At 37.1% G+C, this 23,085-nt stretch overlaps 1 pseudogene; it reads right to left on the reverse strand.

Annotated features, from left to right (window-relative positions):
* Window positions 1–1,846: 1,846 nt before the first annotated feature.
* LOC138732444 (zinc finger protein 654-like) lies at window positions 1,847–22,748 on the reverse strand (annotated as a pseudogene).
* Between the last annotated feature and the right edge of the window lie 337 nt (window positions 22,749–23,085).

Raw genomic sequence — 23,085 nt, forward strand, 5'->3', positions numbered from 1 at the left:
CTTAGTATTGCAAGTGTGAGCCGTTGCTACAATAAACAGATCTTTTATGCACCTCTTGATATTTTACTCCTTAGTTTTTACGTACCCTTTGATTTAAGCAAGATGGTCATCTTATTATGCCACACACACATTGTGATGAAATATTCAGTAAGCAAACTAGCTAGGCAGGAATAGTTGGTCTTTGCTGTCCAACAGTTCTGTGATGACTCCATCTATACAGATCAGTTTTCATTACTGTATCTCGTGTGCCTACAATAACATTAAAATTTTCAGCTACTCGCACAGAACTGGATCCCAAATAAAGCATTTTTTGGTGGCAAGGCAGTATAAGGTAAATTAGAGGATAAGTTAGCAGAGTAATTAGACAATGTGCAGATCTACCACACCTCTGGTTGGGGTGAGAAGACTGAAAACTACAACAGCATCTTTTTGGTTTCTAAATGTCCAGTATTTCAAAGTTGCATACAGAATCATAGAATGCTTTGGGTTGGAAGGGACCTTTATCAGTCATCTAGTCCACCCACCTAGCAGGAGCTGAATGACTCAAATTTCCTGTTTCCACATTCTAATTGTTTCTATGAACAGTGAATTTTGGATAAAGTGCTTAACATTTAAGTCTAACTCCTTCACTAACTTCTGGGAAAGGCTAGCTTTTCAAGAGATACTACTAGATAAGGTTGTAATGTGTCTTAAGGTCAAGCCAATACGCGTTTTCTCCCTTCCTCTAGACAGCAAATAAGTAGTTACAGTACTGAGTTGTGACCTACCACCATTAAGCAATATCACATCTGTGAAACATGCTCTTCCTGATCTTTTTTTTTTCAACTTGACATGTGCTCTGCTTTTGTCTGCCTTTTCTAAACTATTTTTTTTAAAACGGGAAGCTATCTGAAGTTCTTCTCAGTCATGCCAACAGCTGAAGGACCTCTACTTGCATGAAATCAGTTAATGCAAGCTTAACCCCCTTCACATTCTGTATTTGCTTCAGTCTGCTTCTGCTAACAGCCACACAATTATGCATGTATTTCTTGTGTTAGTCTTCCTGCACCTACAACGATGTTTTACAGGACACTTAACACGCACATTTACTATAGCCTTGAACAGGGCTTCATGTGCATGCATTTGATTTCCATTGCATGTAACTTTCACACTTCATATTGCATCAACTCACTTTTCCTTGCATGCCCCATACTTCAAGTTTTGGCTATTTGAGCATTCCATCCATCTTAAGATTTCTTTCTACACTCCTCTTTTTGGATTCTAAGTTTATTAAATGAGCTCTATGTTTTTTTCAGCAGATAATGGAATCACGTACTAAAACTCTGAAAGAAGAATGCATGGTTCCACTACACATTTTTTTATCCACATTATAATAACACCTTCTTGAATGATTCCTTCCCAGCTGTGTAGATAGCTATACTTTAACCCCACATTTTCCATCTAAACTAGGTTTCAGAATTGGGTGGTTTAATTTCCATAAGGCAATTAACACCTTTGCCTTCTCTGCTTGCTCAACCGTCTGCCTTATTTTCTTCAAGCCTTCATGCTAGAAAGACTGTGCCGCTAAGCTTCTATCACATGTTTGGAATGAACGTGGCTTTTAGGATAACTGGTACTTTGGGGATTTTGTAGCAACCTTTCTGGACTCAAGACCTGCAGAGCTCCTATTTATTCCTCTGTGAGTTTTGTCTAGAAAATGTGCTTTGTCTTTATCAAGGTCATGGTTTTCTTTAGTAATTTGAGACTGCTTTATGATTAAGGCCAACTGGGAAACGAACTGATGCTTCTTCTTGTAGTGTTTTCTTACACCACTCCTCATTCAATACATTTTCCCCACAACATTGAATCAGGCACCTGTAAAAGAGAATGCATTGGGATCAAAATGAAGACCAATCAATGAAAATCACTATTTAATCTAGAACACCACTTATGTTTTTCAACACATTCAGTTTTAAAGGAAAGATTAAGTTTCCCTCTTCTGATCCATAAGAAGCCTTTTCCATTAGAGCTGCCTACCAATTGTCCCCATCTCTTTCTTATTCTAGACAGTACATCCACTTTGAACTTCCAATTTAGTACTGTACTGTAATTATCTAAATTCTGGCACATGACAGTTGCTTAGAAGTAGTGTCTGTCTTATCTATTCCATTAGGTGGCCCGTTTTCACAAATCATTTTCTAGTTGGTGTTTACCTCCAAACAAATCAACTCAAAAGGATTGTAAAACTTACTTTCATCGTCTGAATCGAATCCAAAGAGCGTCTGACACTTCTTTTGTGCAAGGTGAGCCTCAAGTGCTTCTGAATTACAGTAGATGGTCAAGCAGTTGCCACATCTAAGTCTTTCTGTTGATTTGCTACAAAGTTTATCTTGTTCAGAATCAGCATTTACTTAATCAGTCAAAATTTTTCTACGTTTTGGCATGCTAATGTATCGTTCATCAAGATAGCTTGGAGGCAATGGTCTAACATACGGTTTTGTTAAGATGACACCATATGAAGTAGTCTCTGTTGTCTGATTTGGTTTAGAAGGTAAATGTGAGGCAGCAGTATTATTTTGTGGTACGTCATGGCAGTTCTGTAAAGCCGGTAACACTGACCCATTTTCTGTCCTTGTTTCATCTGCCACTCTGTCCAAAGGTATTTCTGATGACTTTGATGACGTCTTATCTAGGTCACTGTGCCCATTGACCAGTTGGTCACTAACAACATTAGAGTTTTCAGAATTTGGCTGTAACACAGGTGTCTTTTGGTCTATCAAACTTAAAACTGTAGCACTACCCTCAGATGAACTTTCATTTCCATTGTGAATTCCATTATTTGGTTTCTTCTCACCAGTTTGAATATATGTCTTTGGTTCTGTAGAATCCTTTCTTGATTTCCATGTTGGAACTGGTAAATCTACGGTTTCTTTTTCATTAATAGATTCATCATCTTGGTAACTACAGAGTTCTGAAGGATCATCTGAAGAATCTTTTTCACTCGCACCTTCTGAACATTCTGATGTTTTATTTAAATAATGCTGAGCCTCATGTTCATACAGCAAAGGGAGCTCCTCAAATAGCTCACAGCACTCTGCAAAATTGCACTGAGCCTTAAAAACACTATGACTTTTTGTATGTTCTGCAAGCTCAGTTGACAGCTTAAATCTCTGATTACAATTAAAGTGTAAACAAAAGTAAACATTTGGATACACATGTCTCTTCAGGTGGTCTATAAAGTGTTGGGAATCAGCAAATTTTCTCTGGCAGAACCGACATTTTCCTTTATTCCATTTCATTATATGCTGCTGCACCTTCAAGTCAGTCGGATGAGCTTTTCTTGCATGTTTATTGAGAAATCTTATCTTTTTAAACACTCTAGCACAACCGCTAGCAGGGCACTTAAAGCTTCCTTCTTCATCCGTAGCGTCAATGTCTTTTTGAGGACAAAAAGATCCATTCACTTTGTGCAGAATAGGCGATTCTTTACTAGAGCTCTCATCATCTTCGGGCAAACTTCCTGTACTTAGAGTATCAGGAACATTATTAAAACAGCTGTCACTACTATTCTCAGTAGCATCATCATCCTGGTCACTTAGACGGTTTTCCACCACATCAAATACCTGTTCTACATTCTCCTCCTCCACCTGGACCACAAGGTCAGCACTTGGAGCTATTGCAGTCTCTGGTTCATTATCTTTGGAACCATCAGAATTCCCATTTTCAAGAGACAGAGAAATATCAGAACACTCTAGTTCATTAGGAGCTGGAGCCTGCTGACTAGACTCAAGAACTGCAGCAAGATGTTGCCTTTCTATCTTCCTGACATGATTCCTTAAGTGCTTCAGCATAAGTCCTTTTTGCCTGAACTTTCTGGTGCACAGTACACAGGAAAAACTGCCCTTTTTTTGGTGAGCTTGTGCATGTTTCACAATGTGACCACCAAGAAATTCTTTGTTGCATATTACACAGCGGTGTATTGGTTCAGTTTGATCTAACATTTTAGATGCCTCAAGAGCTTCATGGTTCTTTTTGGCATTACCTTTGGACTGGGCTTCAGAGTGATCTTCAGGGTCAAGCTCCCCATTGCTTACATCTGTTAAGCAGACACGTTCCTCACTGAGAGTCCTATACTCTGTTATCTTCTCTGTATTTGCAGCAGAGTTTTCCGGTGCACTTTCACTTAAGCCAGTGAAGGCTTTATCGCCCAATAATGCTAAACAATTCTGCTTGATCATCAAGAAATTCCAAAACTCAGGATCAAAAGACAAACCTTTTTTCAAAATTGGAAGCAATTCAAAACGTACACGGTTTTGAACAGAACTAGTGCATTCATTGTATTCTTCATCAGCACATTTATATAAATATTCAACAGTGTAGTAAGATTCCAAGGGGCGCTCAAGAAAAAAGATTGAAAGAGCACAAATTCTGAGGATCTCCAAGTCATTTGGCAGAAAATGTGCAATTGCTTTATAAATAAGACTTTTCATGTTGGGATCTTCACGGAGATCCAACTGTAGGGCACATCCACATATCTCAACACATATCTGAAGACCATCTTCACCAACCTACAGAAAGGAAATTACAATATACATAAGTACAAATAACGCATAATGGTATTTTCCTTATGGGCTCACAGAATTCTAGAGCCTGGAAGTAATTATTTTATTTTTTTTATATCAGACCTACAAGGAAAAGAATATAAACAATGCACAAACATCAACATCCCATTTATATTCAGCTACTTAAACAGTTATGAGTTCAGAAAGCATCCTGTTAGTTAACTTCACTTAAAGGTATGTACATTGTAAAACAATGTTCAAACAAAACTAAAATACAGATATGCTCAAAAATAACATCTGGTTTGCACCATAAGCCATACAGCTACCATCAACAAAGCTTCAGATATTTTTGCCACGTGCAGTTCTATAGTTAAAGGTAATGATTTGGGCATATAAAACAAGACTGCTGCAAATCATACCTGACCTAGCAGTATCTTCCATCTGCACCTTCATTACCTAGGCTGTTTTGCATTATAATTGGACAGTTACTCTATATTTTGTCCTCATCCCAATTAATTTTATTTGCATTGCATTAAAATACGTGCTATAAAATACTGCCTTCCATTTTAAACAATGGCCACTAGTGAAACAACAACTCATGGCGATGCTTTCTTAACGACTTGACTTTTCAGAATTGACAAACTATCCTTCCAATAAGAATTCCTGCCCTGCCCTGAATATGTAGTTTGGAGGGATATCAGAAACATGCTGATGTAGTGAGAAGAGTTTCAGGGAGTTTAGAAATCAGTAATGCCTATCTATATTTAAATGGATATTAAAAGTTACATACTAAGCTCCATAAGTAGTGGGTTAATAAAAAAAATATGATCATTCAGATGCAAATACAAGTTATTCACATCACCACAAGTACTTAAGAATACATACTGAGATAAAAATCTTGAACAGCAGCACATCATTGCATTTAGAACTGTACAGCAGCACCAGTAATTTATAATTAATTTAGGGCATAGAATATGAAGGAGCTCTGGTCAGCCAGGTTAATGATAAAACCCACCATTTCTTTGGAAACAACTTGCACTCCTGTGTGAAGCATTGCACATCAACTCTTTTGCAGATGTTTGTAGAGAATGGTGTAAGACTAACATCTGAAGCACAAAACAGCGCACTTTTCTGAAGCAAAATTATATCTTCTCTTATCTTAGTCTAGCTTTTACTTTACATTACACTAAGCACTTCAGATTTGCTTAGAACCAGTGAAAGAATTCAGAAATTAACAAGGGTTAGCCAGGCTAAAACAAAAGTAAATTATGCTCTTTTCACATTTACTCCACGTATTTATAATAATTTCCCCATTTATTTATAGAGGATGGCATTGCTCAAACCTGCTGCAGACAAACAAAAACTGATAATTCAGTTAACTAATTAAAAAAAAAACTTGAACATTGAAGCACATTCCGGAACTTGACAAAACCTTTAAGTTCATATGGTGTCTTTGCCTATCCCCTCTTCACTTCTTGCCGAAAGTGTCCATTACACAATAAAAACATCACTTCTCTAACTGTTTATAAAAATAATGGTGGGGTGGGGTAAAACAAACAAAACTTACTTCATCCTTAATGACTTTCATGAATGGGAAAATTACTCTGATATTTGTAGCAATTCTTAAAAGTTGGTAGCATTGGTCAACAAATACTTGCTTTGATGGGTTAGATTTAAGCTGCAGTTTACTCCAAATGAAGATCAGCTCCCTATAAGTACAGAACAAAATATTTTGATTAGACTGAGTTTTAGAACTCTATCACTAAGCATGATGCATTACTAAGAACATTGTACATTCTGCAACTAAAATAACATTTGAAGGCATAATACCAATATATGTAACACCACAATAGTACCCAATGTGCATAACAGAAAATGCAACTCAATTACTTCATTAAAGCATTCAGAGTATCTCCTATCACTGAGCCAATTAAATAGTCGATATTAATGTATTCAGCTTAGTATAGAAAACTGCATAATAAAATCTGATGCTACAGCACCTACCCAGGCAATAAATGTTACACTGAACGGAAAGCTCTGTGTGCTCTTGAGATTAAATTACTTCTAGTGCAAGGATGAGGAATTCCTCAGGAAAGTGCCTGGAATATGGAAAATGGGAGCGTTGTAGAAAGCTAGCTTCTTATATGATCGATTGATAGGAAATATTGATGTTCTCCAGTTCTGTGTGTAATAGAATTTCCTTTTTTTACTGCTGTCATCACTGGTCTTTCTAGCCAATAGAGGTTACATTAAAGCATCAGGCTTTAAAGCTATTCAGATATCTCTAGGATCTTCAGTCAAATAACATTTCTGACTGATACCAGGTAACAGAAAAACAGACTGCTAACAGAACTCCTACACAGGTATTGACGAGTTTAGTCTACAAAATATAGCTAATTGAAGTTAACCTATAAGTTCTATGCAATTCAACTCAGAGACTTGGAAAAGCAAGTTTTCGTTTTAAGATTTGCCAGCATGAAGATTTTACAGAGAAGTACATATAGCTAGGACTAGGTAGAATTCCTACCATAACACTATAATGAAAACAGGGGACCAATCGGCTTCCATTTTCAGAAGGAAGGCACCTTTTTATTCCACTAGCCTCCTCCCTCAGAAAGCACAAACTCAGTTACTAACATAACATTTGGCTGATCTTCCAGAGTCCCTAGTATGTGCCAGGTACATATCAGACAAAATTAAGCTTGTCTAGTGAGGTCAGTGCCTGCATGAAGGGAAGTGACAGAACTATCTATAACAAAACATCAACTTCACTTCTAAATTTAGGACAACTCTACAATTCTGCTTGACATGTTAAGAGCTAGACAAGCGAGCTTGACTTTTTCTTTCGTTAAGAGCCCAAGAAAACTGAAGTTGAAACATCCAGCTTACATAGAGGAAAGCGTGAAAAAGGAGTTCTACAAGCAGCTCTGCCCACAAAAAAATTAGTTTGACATGTTTTCTAAAGATACAAACTGTTCACCTCTGCCTTCACCAGGCTAGAAATCTGCATACTTGAAAGTCTTTGCAAACTTCATGCACATGCCTGATGCTAACTAGTGTCTTTGCACACCAAACCATTCATAACAGTTCAGTAAAAGTCTCAATCTGAAGTACAGAAGAAGGAACATTTTTGCTGTTAAATATTAAGCAGTTAAAAAAACCAACTTATTTTCTACTTCATCTCACATTACTTCAGAGCAAGCCATTTCAATAGTAATCACATTGAATTTGAGAAAACTCATATTATTATGAGAGATTAGAGGTTGAAGTGGCTTGCCATGTGTTCAAACAAGTGTGACAGCTGGCACAAGAAAAGAGCCAAAAAAGTAATGGAGAAAACTAAAAGCAGAAGCAGCTCCGTTGGTAAAAAACAAGCTACTAAATCAGTTTAACTACCATTTGACTAGATTCTGATGTGAAATATTTTAGTCTTACACCTCCATGTAGATGAAGGCTTCTCAAGCTCATTTCCGATTTTGATAATCATTAGGGATTAAAGCATTCTTGAAGAGCTGATTGACTCCATTTCAGCCACTTAAATGCTCTGGATACCAACTGAAATCAGCAGCACTTAAGATTCTGTGTCACTGACCCCAACACAGATGATAAACTTGAGATAATGTAGGCAGGAGGAGTTTCTATTTGCTCTGTTATTATGGCATACTAGTATAGCACTTAAATGACATTTACTTCTTGGCTAGTAGAACTTAGTCCAGACTGAGGTCTGTGTTTATTGTGGACACAAGTTGGGGAAATTTAAATTGTTACTGTGGGATCACAGAACTCCGTACCTCTTTATCAGAGGCAACCAGGTATTCCAGCGTGTCAACCCCCCACAAAAAACCACACCACTGAGTGCCTCCATCAGCAACGTAAGAGAATGGTTAAGCGTGTCCTACCTTAGCTAGGTCTAAACCCTTTGCTACTATTGACAAGTAGAAAGGCTATCTTTCCTGGGGTACAGAGAGTACGCTTCACCAAACATTTACTAAATGGCCAAAGGCTGACTGAACATACAGGAAAAAAATCCCTGACTTACTGAATTTACTGCACAGGAACCATTTGAAAACAGCCAAAACAGCATTTAGAAATTTCCTGGCAGAGAAAGCAAGCCATTCTACTATACTTGTTCCATCAAAATTTGCCTGTCTTCCTAAAGAGACATCTCTTTTTTGATATTAGAAAGTCATTAATCACATCATCAGGGACTGATCCCTTACCAGTATCTTGTACACAAAAATTTCTAGTAAGACCACACACAGCTTGCTCTGTGCTTAATAACTGGGCTTTCACTTAAGAAAAATAATGCAGATCATCTAAATCTAGAATTCCTTCTTACTGGCAATGAGAACAGCAAGAGCTTTGTGACAGAGCTGCCTGAAGTCCATCTTCCTCAGACTTAATAGGAGAGCTAACGGTTTCAGTGTGAAGATTTCATATAGGCTGCTTCACATTAAGCAATAGCAACTACTTGCTATTTACACCTTTCTAATCTATTCTGATCTTATCTTTGCTAGTCGTGTTGGATGGTAGATCTTTGCAGGATCTGCAAGGTCCTCAATTCTGGACAAGGCAAGATGATTTAAGCTGTGCTGAAGTCACTAAAATCTTCCCTAGGTAAGAAAACACAATGTGGGCTCCTACTTCAAAAATCTGAATGACAGTATAGTCATGCCCTCACAAGCTTTGTTCCAGTTTACATTATCTATTAAGCATTATACAGATTTCTCTTGCTGGTTACACAATTGTTAAGGCTCAGACTCTGTAAAAAACCAAAATAGCTATTCTAGCTGCACAGACATAACTGCTCTAAATCCTTTCAAAGATCCACAAGTTTTATATTCTGAACATAAGATTAAAATACTAAGATGTCAAACCGGTTTCTTTATTAAACAGATATGAAACATTAGTCTCTTTTGGAATTTCATGTTTGACATCCAGTTTGCCAGAATATAAGGATAGGCATCTTGTTTTGAACAGCAATGTTCAAAATGGAAGATGCAAGATTTGATGATCAGTTGGGTAAGAGCAAGGTTAATATGTTAATACAGCAAAAGGTATAAAAATTAAATTTAATTTAATATTTTTAAAAAGACTGAAGCCCCAAACCAGAAAGCACTAGCAATGTAACTGATACGCATAAGTCAGGAAATGTAGCATTTGGAATCAAAGCTAGATTCCGTTCCAAAGTTGGTCACTGGGCTCACACAAACTATGTACCTTTTTTGGTTAAACTTCTTAATCTGCCCTATGGGGACAGTCATGCCCATCTTCTTCTAAACAGACTGAAAAATGCCACTAGGTATTGCCAATATGTTGTACCATAAATGTATGTCAGTCATAATTCAACAGGTTTTTATTCAACATAATAATTTACTTATCCAATCATTAAGGAAAAATGTTATTAATAAACCAAGTATTTTCATGTCTGACCTTCACTACTTCCTCAAGAAAAAAGAAAGGAGACATTTTTCAATTCTCTGAAACGTGGGAACAAGCAAATCCTATATAGATTCTAAATTCAATTAAAATTAGTTATGCAGATTAGCAATGTAATCTATATTGACACGAAAAAAAAATCAAATCTTTAACCCTTTTTCCTTCAACTTCATAATCAAACAAATTAAGCATACTTTATCAAGGAATGCAGATGTTACTTTAGGTACAAAACTTATACAGGCTAAATAAAAGCATTATCTTGCCTAGTCATCTTTCACTCCTCAGAATAATGGAATTTGTTTCTATAGGTCTTTAGAAACGCTTCTTAGCCATAAAAGTGTCCAACTATCAAGCCAATTCAGCGTGCATGTAACATTCTCTCTCAAATGTTTTCTAGAGGACCATCATTTATGTTACGGCTCTGTTTATGAAGTAGAAGTTTGCATAATTCATAGCACATTTTCAGAACCACATTCTCTTTTAAGACACATGGGTGACATTCTACAGTTCTGTTATTAAAAGCAGTGTCATTTAATGAGCATAACAGCAAAATATCTGCATTGCCAGAGAGTCAGACTGTATATTGTTACACATTGCTAATAATAAATGTCATATTTTTAGGTATTTAGAGCCTCAACTACGAAGGCTCACCTTTCTGATACTTTGAAACAGTTAATAAGTGTTATGTACTATATAGCCTACCACTGAACATGATGGTGTGTAAAAAGGCAACAGGCGGAACAGATATAACTAGGAATGTTTACAGATCATGTTAGACTGGTATTTTAAACTCCAGCTGTATCTCAAAGTTATGCGTGTTTCATTTTGGCAATAAGCATTTATTATCTGCTAAGCTGCTTCACCAAAAATAAAGTATTTACCATATACAATACATGTCCCCATTTTGAAGCTGTGGGACTAGGAACGATTCACATAGCTGTAAGGCTAAGGTAGTCTTCCCTTCTTTTTCAGTGTTGCAGATGATCTCAATTCCACTCTTGCAATCAGTCCTCAACAAGTGCTATACAATTAAAATAAAATCAATTTAGATAAATTTGCTAGCATGAAATAAAAAACCTATCAGACCTTGCTATATTAAAGAAGCTACTGAAAATTTCAGGGATTGCTATTAACATAGGACAACTATGGAACACTTTTTGTGTACGTCTGTGAATAGAATTTTTTGAGATATTTAGAGCTCTTCCATATTTCTGAGTAATGACAATCAATAATTGTCTGGAAATTAAGATTACACAAAACCACTTTTTTGCACAATGGCAGCTTGTTCTTAAAACAAGGTTAAGAAAACAATTGTTACCTAATAAGTGCTATCAGTGGTAAAAGTAAGGCCACATACAGCTAGTGTCATTTTACACACTGAGGCATCATTAAAAAACAACCTTCAACACTAACAAAACCATATAACATACAAAACACTGGACTGACATCAATTAGGCTCAAGTGCTTTTGCTAAAATAATGAATACTAAAATAGCCAACATACTGAAATTACAAAATATTAATTTCTCAAGTTATTTGGGGAATATATCTACAAGTAAACTTGACCAAAAAATTCCATTTAGGTCAACAAGATTTGTAGGTGCTTAACATTTAACCTTTCAAAATGCAAGCCAGCACTAAGTTAAACACTGGTGCAGTCATCTGATTTTATGACATTTGGTTCTACAAAACCAGAGTTCCATATGTTCCTCTTGACAACTTGTACACAGTAAGTATAATGTACCACTTCATTAAAAAAAATGTATACTGACAAACAATACCTCCTGGAATAGCTGATCTTCTAATGGTGACATATAAAGACAGGTGAAAAGAGCTTGATGGAAATACAGATCTTTACTGATATCTGGATGATTTATGCAAGATTTGATAAGAGCCATTGCCTCAGGGATGCGTTCACAGGCAATAAGGTATCTGGCACGTAGTTCAAAGAACAGTGGATTTTCAGAGCTTAAATATTTATTAACTGTACAGAAAAGAAAGATTTAAAGGCAATTAGAATATGAAGTCCAAACAACAAATATATTTAAATGTAATGTTGTTTTTAATAGTGCAACGTCAACAAATGCTATAAAAAAGGGTCTGCTAAAGAAGCTATCATATTAAATTAAATACCATCAAGAACCTGTCTTTCTACTTGGAAACAAATTGTTACTTTACAGTAATCTAATTCAGCAGTTTGTTTCTAATCAACACAAGGTGTTGCAAAGGATTAGTAAAATACACACTATACAAAAGCAGATATGAGCATTTTCAAGAAAGAAAGCTCCCTCCTTTCTTAGAACTTGGAATCCAGGTGATTGTCGGACATATAGAGTCGACATCACTTCCAACGCTATAATTATAAATATTTAAACAACTGGGATACTCATCACCCATTAAAATGAAAGAGGTCAGAGTGGTGAAAAAGTTTAATGCAATTCACATACTGTTCCTTTAAGTAGCTTTGAACACCTTAACTTAGCTTGGAGAAATGGAAAATACACTTCATCTAAAAGTGCTACTATGCACCATTCTAAATCCTGAAATACCTTTAAAATCTAGGCCCCGACTTCTGGAAATTTTCAGACCTAAAGGCTAAGATTAAAAAACTCCAGGCCTGTCAGTCTGACCTCAGTGCCAGGGAAAGTCATGGAACAGGTGATCTTGAGTGCTATCATGAAGCACATGCAAGAGAACCGGGTGATCAGGCCCAGTCAACATGGGTTCACAAAAGGCAGGTCTTGCCAGACTAACCTGATCGCCTTCTATGACAAAGTGACCCGGCTACTGGATGAGGGAAAGGCTGTGGATGTGGTCTTCCTGGACTTCAGCAAAGCCTTTGACACAGTTTCTCACAGGATTCTGCTTGAGAAACTGTCACCTCTGGCCTGGACAGGCGCACACTCTGCTGGGTGGAAAACTGGTTGGATGGCCGGGCCCAGAGAGTGGTGGGAAATGGTGTGAAATCCAGCTGGAGGCCAGCGACAAGTGGGGTTCCCCAGGGCTCAGTGCTGGGTCCAGCCCTGTTCAATGTCTTCATCAATGACCTGGATGAAGGCATCGAGTGCACCCTTAGCAAGTTTGCGGACGACACTAAGCTGGGTGGAAGTGTTGATCTGCTGGAGGGTCGGGAGGCTCTGCAAAGGGATCTGAACAGGCTGGACCGCTGGGCTGAGTCCAACGGCATGAGGTTTAACAAGGCCAAAGGCCGGGTCCTTCACTTGGGGCACAACAACCCTATGCAGTGCTACAGACTGGGAGAAGTCTGTCTAGAAAGCTGCCTGGAGGAGAGGGACCTGGGGGTGTTGGTTGACAGCCGACTGAATATGAGCCAGCAGTGTGCCCAGGTGGCCAAGAAGGCCAATGGCATCTTGGCTTGTATCAGAAACGGCGTGACCAGCAGGTCCAGGGAGGTTATCCTCCCTCTGGACTCGGCACTGGTGAGACCGCTCCTCGAATACTGTGTTCAGTTCTGGGCCCCTCACCACAAGAAGGATGTTGAGGCTCTGGAGAGAGTACAGAGAAGAGCAACGAGGCTGGTGAAAGGGCTGGAGAACAGGCCTTATGAGGAGCGGCTGAGAGAGCTGGGGTTGTTTAGCCTGGAGAAGAGGAGGCTGAGGGGTGACCTCATTGCTCTCTACAACTACCTGAAAGGACGTTGTAGAGAGGAGGGTGCTGGCCTCTTCTCCCAAGTGACAGGGGACAGGACAAGAGGGAATGGCCTCAAGCTCCGCCAGGGGAGGTTTAGGCTGGACGTTAGGAAAAAATTCTTTACAGAAAGGGTCATTGGGCACTGGAACAGGCTGCCCAGGGAGGTGGTTGAGTCACCTTCCCTGGAGGTGTTTAAGGCACGGGTGGACGAGGTGCTGAGGGATATGGTTTAGTGTTTGGTAGGAACGGTTGGACTCGGTGATCCGGTGGGTCTCTTCCAACCTGGTTATTCTGTGATTCTGTGATTAAAACTAACATTTGAACAGAATGGTTTCAAGTGAGATACTCAAAATACTTAACATTTAAGTAATTAGGAAATTACAAAAAAGGTAATGTCTCTGTTATGAAAGACAGTAGGTCTCTTATGAAAGATCAGAGATCCTAGCTTCTCTTAAAAGTTAACATATCACACAAGGATGCAAAATGCAGTATTGCTGCTTTTATTTTGAGAATTGTTTGCATCTTGTTAAGTAAATGCACACTGTGAGGTGCTAATGGTGTGCCAATGTTTATGTAATGCATTGGACAATATGGCCTGATTGTCCTCTTACATATTTCCTCTTCCACAACACAGGTTAACTTATTATACCATTCCCACTTTCTGTGTAGTGAACTCTTAGGTCAGTATGCCCCTCTGCTCCATAAATAAGAATCCCACTTCTGACAGTACAAGTTCCCAGGGAAGAGGGTCTCCTACACCCTTGAACATTGACAGCACAAGTGCCCAGGGACAGAGGTTTCCTAGACCCTCCAAGACTTTTTTAAATAGACTGCGAGTTCCAACTACACCACTGGCAGGATTGTGCTCCCTCCCTGTAGCAGAATGCTTCAAGACAACTAACTACAGAAGCATTTAGCCAAGTCTGGAATACATTAAAAATGGCTTGGAGAACACAACATCTGTTCTTGTCCAGGCAGCATGCGCACTGCTTTGTTTTAGTGACAGATGCCAACCATCAGCTTAGACACCAATTAACTGCTTACATCTCAGTGTACCTCTGTCTACAATATTGTTGTAGATGTTCACAGTATGCTGTCTTATTCTTTCTAACTACTAAAAGTTTATTGCTTCTATATTTCAATACTACTATTTTTCTTTAAATCCAAAGATTGCTTTCCTTTCCAGCCCTCTCAAAACAGACTGCAACATCTTGGAGCACACTAAACTCACGTAAAGACAGACCCAGCTTGGTTTGTCTTGGCCTAAGCTCCTCCAAGTAATTAATGAATCCAAGACAGGATTATGTAGTTCACACAGAGCATATTTATCAAACTGACTTTTGCAAGTAATGGTTGGTGACTCAGCAAAAATTGGCAGTTTTCCTCATTTATGATCCCTGAGGAACTATATGGCTAAATTTCAAGATACACACCAAACACTGCCAGCCTATAAAGCAGCACATAAAGTTTGCTTTGTGTAAGACTTCACAAGCATCAGATTTTAGAGGAAGTGAGGCAAGAAAGAAAAAGCTCCAGAAGATATTATCTAAAATAAAATATTGGTCACCACAAATGAGATGCATCAAGGGTATGTGCGTGCAGGACACGGAAAGATAAAAGGAGGAAGAATACCTCAGTAGAGGGGAAGGAGAAGTGGCCTGCAACAAAAGGAAGCAAAATGATCACGTAGTGACAACAGGCAGACTCATTTCTACTCTGCCAGGTTAAAACTAAGTAAAAATCCTCAAATTGTTACCTGTCATTTAGAGACTTTATGATGTTCAAGGGAATAACTAAGGGAAAGGACTAAACTAATTCTTTGAGAGAGATCAAGACTGAAGCCTAACTTCAGATCATAACCACCAAAACTTCTCAAGTTCGTCACAAGATACAGAACAACAGGATTATTTCTTCTCATTTTGTTTCTGTAGGTCTTTGTCTAGAAGTTTATCAGATATTGAATAAAAGTCATGGGTAAACCATGTTGCTTGAGTGCCTGCTTTCCAAGAGAAAAAACAACAAAGACTACCTAATCAATTGTGTTACTATTCTATCAAATACTGTCCCTGGCAACGGGGGCAGCTCTCTGAGCTGTTCAAACTTTATAGTCCTCTACCTCTCGCTAAAGAACCAACACATTATCATAAACACAGTAATGAATTTGAATTGTGCATTACACCATAGTAACTGGAGAAATACTAGTATTTTCGACCACTATCAAATAGAAAGACTTTTAAGAGATACCAGCAAATATATCGCCTAAGCTGTTAGTAAAGATTTTACTGTAGACTGGATACGAACTTCCATTAACATTCTGGTAATGTTTGTTTCTACTTGCCATCAAAATTGCAGGTTTACTTTGCACCTGAACAGAAATCTTTTTCCTACTCCCAGCTCTAGGAATTACATACACATAAACAGAAAGCATCTATCAGGTGTAGTCACAGCCCTCGTTCTAAACAGAACCAAGAAAAGTCACAAGCATGAGTATTTACAATTTGAAATGAAAATCAAACAAGTCAGAGCACCATGAGACAAAAATGCAGATCAGGTCCTCCCTAATCATGTTACTTCAGTAGCTTAAGTGAAGTCAAGTCACTCTCCATGCTCTTTCAGGAGTTGAACACCTGAGTTCAGTAAATTCATTTTATAAGTAAACCGCTTAGTAGTCTCTTATCTGAATAATCTCATCTCTACACTACAAAAGCAGACTTAAACCACTAGCAAGAAAAAATTAGTTTTATTAAAGAAGAGCATCAGCACATTTTACTACAGAAAAACAGTTAAATTGTGTGCAACACTTGCTGTCAACACCTGACCCTAATATTAAAAAAAGCATTACTTAACACATTTTTCAGTACTCTAAAAAATTAACGTGGTACATGATATACCTAATTCCTGTGATACGGGTTTTGCTTTAAGAATTGCTTGTAATACTGGATCCTCCCATGGTCCACCATCTCTGATGATACGGGTTACTAGTTCCAGGTTCATATTTCTGTATTTACTTAGAAGGTTCTGACATTCCTACATGTAAAAAGAAAAACTATTAGAAAAAGAAAAAAATCATCTAAAGTTAGACAATTCAAAAGTTAAGAGACAGGAAAAAACTATGCATATTTAAATATTTCCTCAGTCAACAATTCAAACTACAAAGTCATTTATTGTTTGAGCCTACACAAAGCCCTAAAGCAACAATTTATGTTCTCTGAAAACAATAATACAGAACTATGGAAGACAGAATGCTCATGTTTTCTACAGGCATGCAGCAAGAGCTTGTCATTTGCATAACAATGTACAGATTTAGACACGCTGATGCTGGATTTGTGATCCAGTGACAGTGTCCAGATTCTACAAGGGAAAAAACAAATTAAGCCATGTGAGTCACCAGCCCTCAAGCAATAATTTTTCTCCAAATCTCTACATAACAAATTCTGCTTGCCTAAAATAATCCAGAATGTTTTAGCCATCCATGATTTTCACATATGCCAAGTTCAACACTCTCCCTTGTTACTTGCTGGTAAAAGTGTCAACATTAATCAACATTTGAATTTTCATCACAAGAAAAGGGTATCTAATTTTGAAACAAAAAGTTGTAGCTGAAGAATGGCTTCTATGCACATACAATTAACTTCTTCACTTATGCTTCTTTACTGTGAATTCGTTTAGTTTCAACTAAATATTTTTATTTTATATTCAGATAAATGTGTGATGGTAAAAAATCATTAAGTAACCATCACAATGGTTTTCACGACCATTTTGAATACACAACTGATTCAGAAATTATTTCTCTAGAAAATGATGTAGAGGCATATTCAATGTATTCATTGTTTAAAAGTCATGGCAACTAATAAGACTGTTTTCGAAAAGCACTCATTGCAGGACTGCAAAAAATCTCCAATTACTCTCACGCAAGAGACCCTACCCATTCCTGAGCCACTCCTTGACCCCATTATTCCACCAATTCTAATTAAGCATGTAAGTGCTGCTGGATTTGATGATTAAGGTAAATAGTGCTGACACATTAATTTGTAGCAGCAGTAACAAACAGGTTTCAACATAAAAATAACAGAGACAGCTATTTTTCAAACTACAATTCTGTTCTCAGTATTAACAGAAGAAGCAACCCTGGTTTTCATTCTATGGTGGCACAAGTGGTTGTGTTCCCATGCAGTGAATTCAACTCTGAAATCAGTTCAGATCAAAAAGACCTAACTGGCAAAAATGGTAAGTTTGTTTTTTTTTAATCCAGGATGATTTATCTTATGCAGTTTTATATAGCCAGACAAAACCTTGTCCCAGTCAGGTTATGACTGACTGTGCTCGTGCCTTGTGCTGTGTCATAAGCACACCAGCCTCAAACAATGAGAGTTTATGCAGACTCAAAGAGCTGACTAAAACAGAGCTTCAATTTCAATCTTACTGTTTAAAACCACAGCGGGAACCTTAAGGTTTCATGTCGTGAACTGGTATGCAACACTGGATGACATTAAGTTTTAATTCGTTATAATGAAGCAAAGCTTCCCTCTACTATACAGGCTACATATAAAGTAAGTCTTTAACAATACTGGTATAACAAAGAGGAGCGCATTTTGCTTACTCCAAGTAGATTCAAATAGCAATGCTAACGATAAACATTAGAATAAATGGCTTTTCCTTTAAATATCCATCCCCTTCCCCCCTACACCCTTTGGTTTTAAATGTAAGTAAAGCAACTACCTCCTCTCACTATAATGGCATGTTTTCTCCAGGTTACATATTTACATATCCACAAAACCTGTCTTTACATGTACTAAAATAATACTAAAAGTTTATATAAAGTAGGCAACACTACCTGGATTGAACCTAAAATATCTTTCAAAGGATCTTCATAGAACTCATCCTTTCCAAAGAACAGCAGCAATTCAAAAAAACTCCTAAAAAACAGAAGTGGTGACAAGTCAACCAAACTAAAAACATTCATTCAAAAAATGAAACTACCACAAGTCTTAGTTTTCACAGGACAAAAATTGAAATTAGGACTTTCATAAGTTCTAGACTAGTGCTCATGCCAGAGTCAATCTAAAAAGTTCAGCTAATGCCCACACTCTAAACATAACTCATATTTCAAAACCTTTACATTGGTCTGATGTTTTGTCTTGGATTTCATCAGTTACTTACACACACACTGCAAGCATTTTTCAGAAGGCATCGAGTCCCAAATACAATACAGCTATAGATAAGCTAACGAGATCAAATCAAACAGATTATACTTAAGCACGATTTAAAACTCCTTCTGCTGCACCCTTTTCATAAGTTCAGGACATTTAGATCACAGAACCTGCCTGATCATCTCCCTCAAGAACTCCTATGTCCTCAATACTGTGTCTCCTCATTCACCATTACAGAACTGAACCTTCACCAAAAGCAGAAATGTTGGTCAGTTATACAGCAATTTTCAGGAAGAAAGAGGACAACTGTAAAGTTACTATAGCATGCACAGTGTAGAAGAAGTTACATTCAAGGAATGGAAACTTCATGTCAATGCAGATTCCCAACAATTCATGATTTCACGTATGATAAGCACTTTCTACTTAAAACATTTTGTTCCATTTAGGCCTGCCACACCACAGTACCCCCTGAAGTCTTTATATGAAAACCTAGATTCAAACTGACCTGTGGCCTCCGTGTTTTCCATCATCTTACAATAGCTTTATTTATTTATTTATTTAATTTTAAATACAGTGACTGAGACAAATAATCCCAATAACAGTATAGGAGAGGCTGTTAAAAGGAAGATTTCCAGAGCTCAAGTCAATTTAAGTCTTTGCTTATAGAAGCATACTTCCAGAATAATACTTGGAATACAGGCAATTCATTCAAAAACTAGGCAGTTGGATATCCTGGATCTGCAGGCAACTCCAGTGCCCCCGCTACTGCTCTGCTTTAAGACTGAGAAATTTAATTTCTCTTTGGAAAAGGTAATAAACCAAGTCTTGAACTAATGTAATCTGCAGCTGCTGCTTGAGAAAGTCATGAGCAGCAGGCAATAACTACATGACTCTCAGAGGGAAAGACAGTACTGAAAGATAAACTGCGTATCAAGGGAATTTTAGAAATATGACTGAAGAGGCTTCGGTCTTGTAACAGAAGAAAATAGGAATAATTTTCCTTAAGACTATTCTAGACATTTTCCAAATGAACTGGGCCAATAAGGAGGCAGAGAGGGAGAAGGTGGAAGATAATTCCTGAAAGAGGTTCCAGCACTCTTCCAACCTACAGGTTTTTGAGTGAAGATCTTGCTGACAGCAAATCCTTTGACTACAGCATTTAGTCTTTTGTTGCAACAGCTCTTAAAACAAAAGGCAGATTTTCATGAACAGCTGGACAAGGAACGCCTTGCAGAATAACTCAATTCACTGCAGTCATCCACAAATTTAAATCTAATTACATTTAAATGTATTTGAAGTTAACAGCCAAAGCATTCCTAACAAAAATGTTTATTAAAGTTAATTAAAAGCATAGTAAAACGGGAACTTAAGGCATTTTTTTTCCTCTATATAACATTTTCAGAAATACAGTGCATTAAAAGATCTTAACATTCATGTAAGCAAAATGCAGCTTTGTACAGAAATAACAAAAATAATAAAAAATTAGATTTCCTTCAGATTATGCTGCAGTAATTTTTTTCCTAACCAGCCATAAGCTATGCCAAAAACAGACCTAAAAAATTTAAGATACACATCCATTATGTTCAATGACAAAATTTTTCTCCATGTTAGGTACTTGAATCTCAACTCAAATACGGCATTAAAAAAAACAACCAGTACCCAAGTAAGTACTTTGTTCTGGAAAACATTATTTCATTTCATGTTGATAAACAAAATTTTGGAGCATTCTTGACTCTCAGGAAAGGTCAGACATGAGTCATGTCATGGTCTAAAAGGCAGTCAAGTTGGAACTTATTTAAGGCATCAACTAGTTATAGCAAATGACGCATGCATTGATTTTTATTTGCTTTGACTGTTTTAAAGAAAATAGGATCTTAATTTCCAGATTCTTTTTTTGGTTAACAGTGAACAAGTGTACACTACAGTTTTCTTCCCTATCACCACATCTGCTCCAAGCTTATCAGACTAATATTTATATCTTGATAGATTACTTTATATTTCCTCATCACCAGTCTCCATTCAGTTAAAATTACTATAGTCAATTCCAGCTTGGCCCTGTTATCTTAAACCAATTTGCAGCACTGCACATCCCTATTTAAACCCATCCACTTATAATGATGGTGTTTCTGAATCTATCATATCACTACTTTGATATTACAGACATCAGAAGATTGCCTAACAACACTAGTATGCTGGCAACATTATTAAAATCCTGATATTAATGGTAATACTGGTTCACTTGTGATGAATAGCAAGGCTAATAAGTATAAGAAATGCAACAGTCATTACTGTTAATAGTTTATCGTCTGGTTACTAAGGAAATCTTACTTGAATATGAAAATAGTTAAGCAGATTTTTGCTCTCCAAGAACTGAAGACTTGATATACACCAAATTTTCAAGAGAGACTCATGCAAGGTTTCCCAGGTAACTGTAACTACCAAGTCTCAGGATCACTTTATGGTATCCCATGCAAAACTAGAGCAGACAGGAACTCAGCGACCAATTCTAGATTATCAAGAAGGGACCACCTTACATACAATAAATACCTGCATTTCTACCTTTTCTCCTCCCACGCTTTGACATATACAAGTATACAAACATCATGATTTTCCTAAAAATTAGTGAAAAAACAACCCAGGGTAACCATGGTTTGACGCAATTGCTGGTCATTCTTTGATATCTAAGGATTCCAGTTTTAAAAACCTTGGTCTTATGATTCCACAAGTAGTCCCATGTCACACACACAAGAATAAATCTCTTTGGTGAAGTTTCTCCAACACTTAAAGACAGCCTATATTCTATCAGAGTACAGAATAAAGCCTTGACTCCTATGTAATTAGTACCAACAGCTCAACAATGATGGAAAGGATAAGCAACCCAGTTGTCCTGACCGGGTAAACTAAAAGAGGATGACTAGGAGAGCATTCACTTCTGATGACTACATGAAGCAGGAATAAGACGCTTACACGTAAAATTCTGAACTGAGATACCAAACTGCATTCAAAAGCACTGTTCAACAAGAAAGCCATTTAACCAGCTGGACAAATGAATCCAGTTTACTCAAACCATACTATAAAGCTATCTTTTAGATGTTCATCCCCATAGGCTGAGAGAAAATAAAGTATATTGCATCTCAGCTCAGTATATCTAACTCACTTAAAGACTTTTTTATTCCATTCCACACTAAGGTTTTGAAATGCGAAAAGCAGGTTTTTAGAACATGAAAAAAATTGCTTTTACTTATCTACTGATCATTACCCTGACACTTTCAGTCTTCGTATGGGAAAACCACCAATGCATCAAGAAGCATCAAGATTATAGAAAGATTTATGATGCAACATTCTGTAGTAAAGTTGAATATGACATTTTCTCAGTTAACTGTTTAACAAGTCAGCTTTCTGATGACTCAGACATAAAAATCCATTTTAAAATTGACTAATTTCTTAAACACTACAAGAAATTTATCTTAAATACTTCACTTATTACATCACTAGAGGCAGAACGGTAAAAACTTTAGATATTACAATCATGTACTGTCAAAGATCAGTCTTCAAATACTTCAAAATAAGATTATTCCAAAAAGTCTATATAGTTATCACTTATTTCTTTAGATTATTTATTTTGCAGGAAAACATGTGACAACATTGTAATGCCTGACTTGAAGATTCAGATGACATAAAAAGACTGAATTCTAGGTTTTGTACCCTCAGTTAACAATTCTTGGTTCCATGTATCTACGTCACCTGGTAAAATTACTCTAAAAAGCTCTGAGGATCTCTGAGACCCTATTGCTATTATAAAAGTAACACATTTACACATAAAGTAATAAAATAAATAAGATGTACTTACAAAGCTAGGCTACTCAATACGTATTGTACATGCTCACATTCAGCTGGGAATGATTCACAGGCAGATGTGAAACAACAGAGCGCCGTCTGAAGCACCTGAAGCTGAGGCAGAGGAACTTGCCACCTTCCAGCATAGTCTTCAACAACCTAATGATAAAAACATTTAAATATATATTACAAGGGAAAACATTCTCTTTAGTCAGAAATACTAAGTATTTAGTATTGTACCTGCTTTACCTCCCCTCCTTCTCCCTCAGGTGTAGGGTGTGTAATCGAAAAAACTGACCTACATTATAAATTATAAAGGACCTTAAACTATTCTTTTTCAGAGGCTAAGGCAGGAAATAATTTCTTCTTACACAGAATCACAGTAGATACTACACTCTGCATTAAAACACAGGTTTCCATTTCACAAGAGGATACAAGTTAGAGAGTCTATAACAATACTCAGATATT

The sequence above is a fragment of the Phaenicophaeus curvirostris genome, chromosome 31 (genome assembly GCF_032191515.1).
Source record: "Phaenicophaeus curvirostris isolate KB17595 chromosome 31, BPBGC_Pcur_1.0, whole genome shotgun sequence".
Lineage (NCBI taxonomy): Eukaryota > Metazoa > Chordata > Aves > Cuculiformes > Cuculidae > Phaenicophaeus > Phaenicophaeus curvirostris.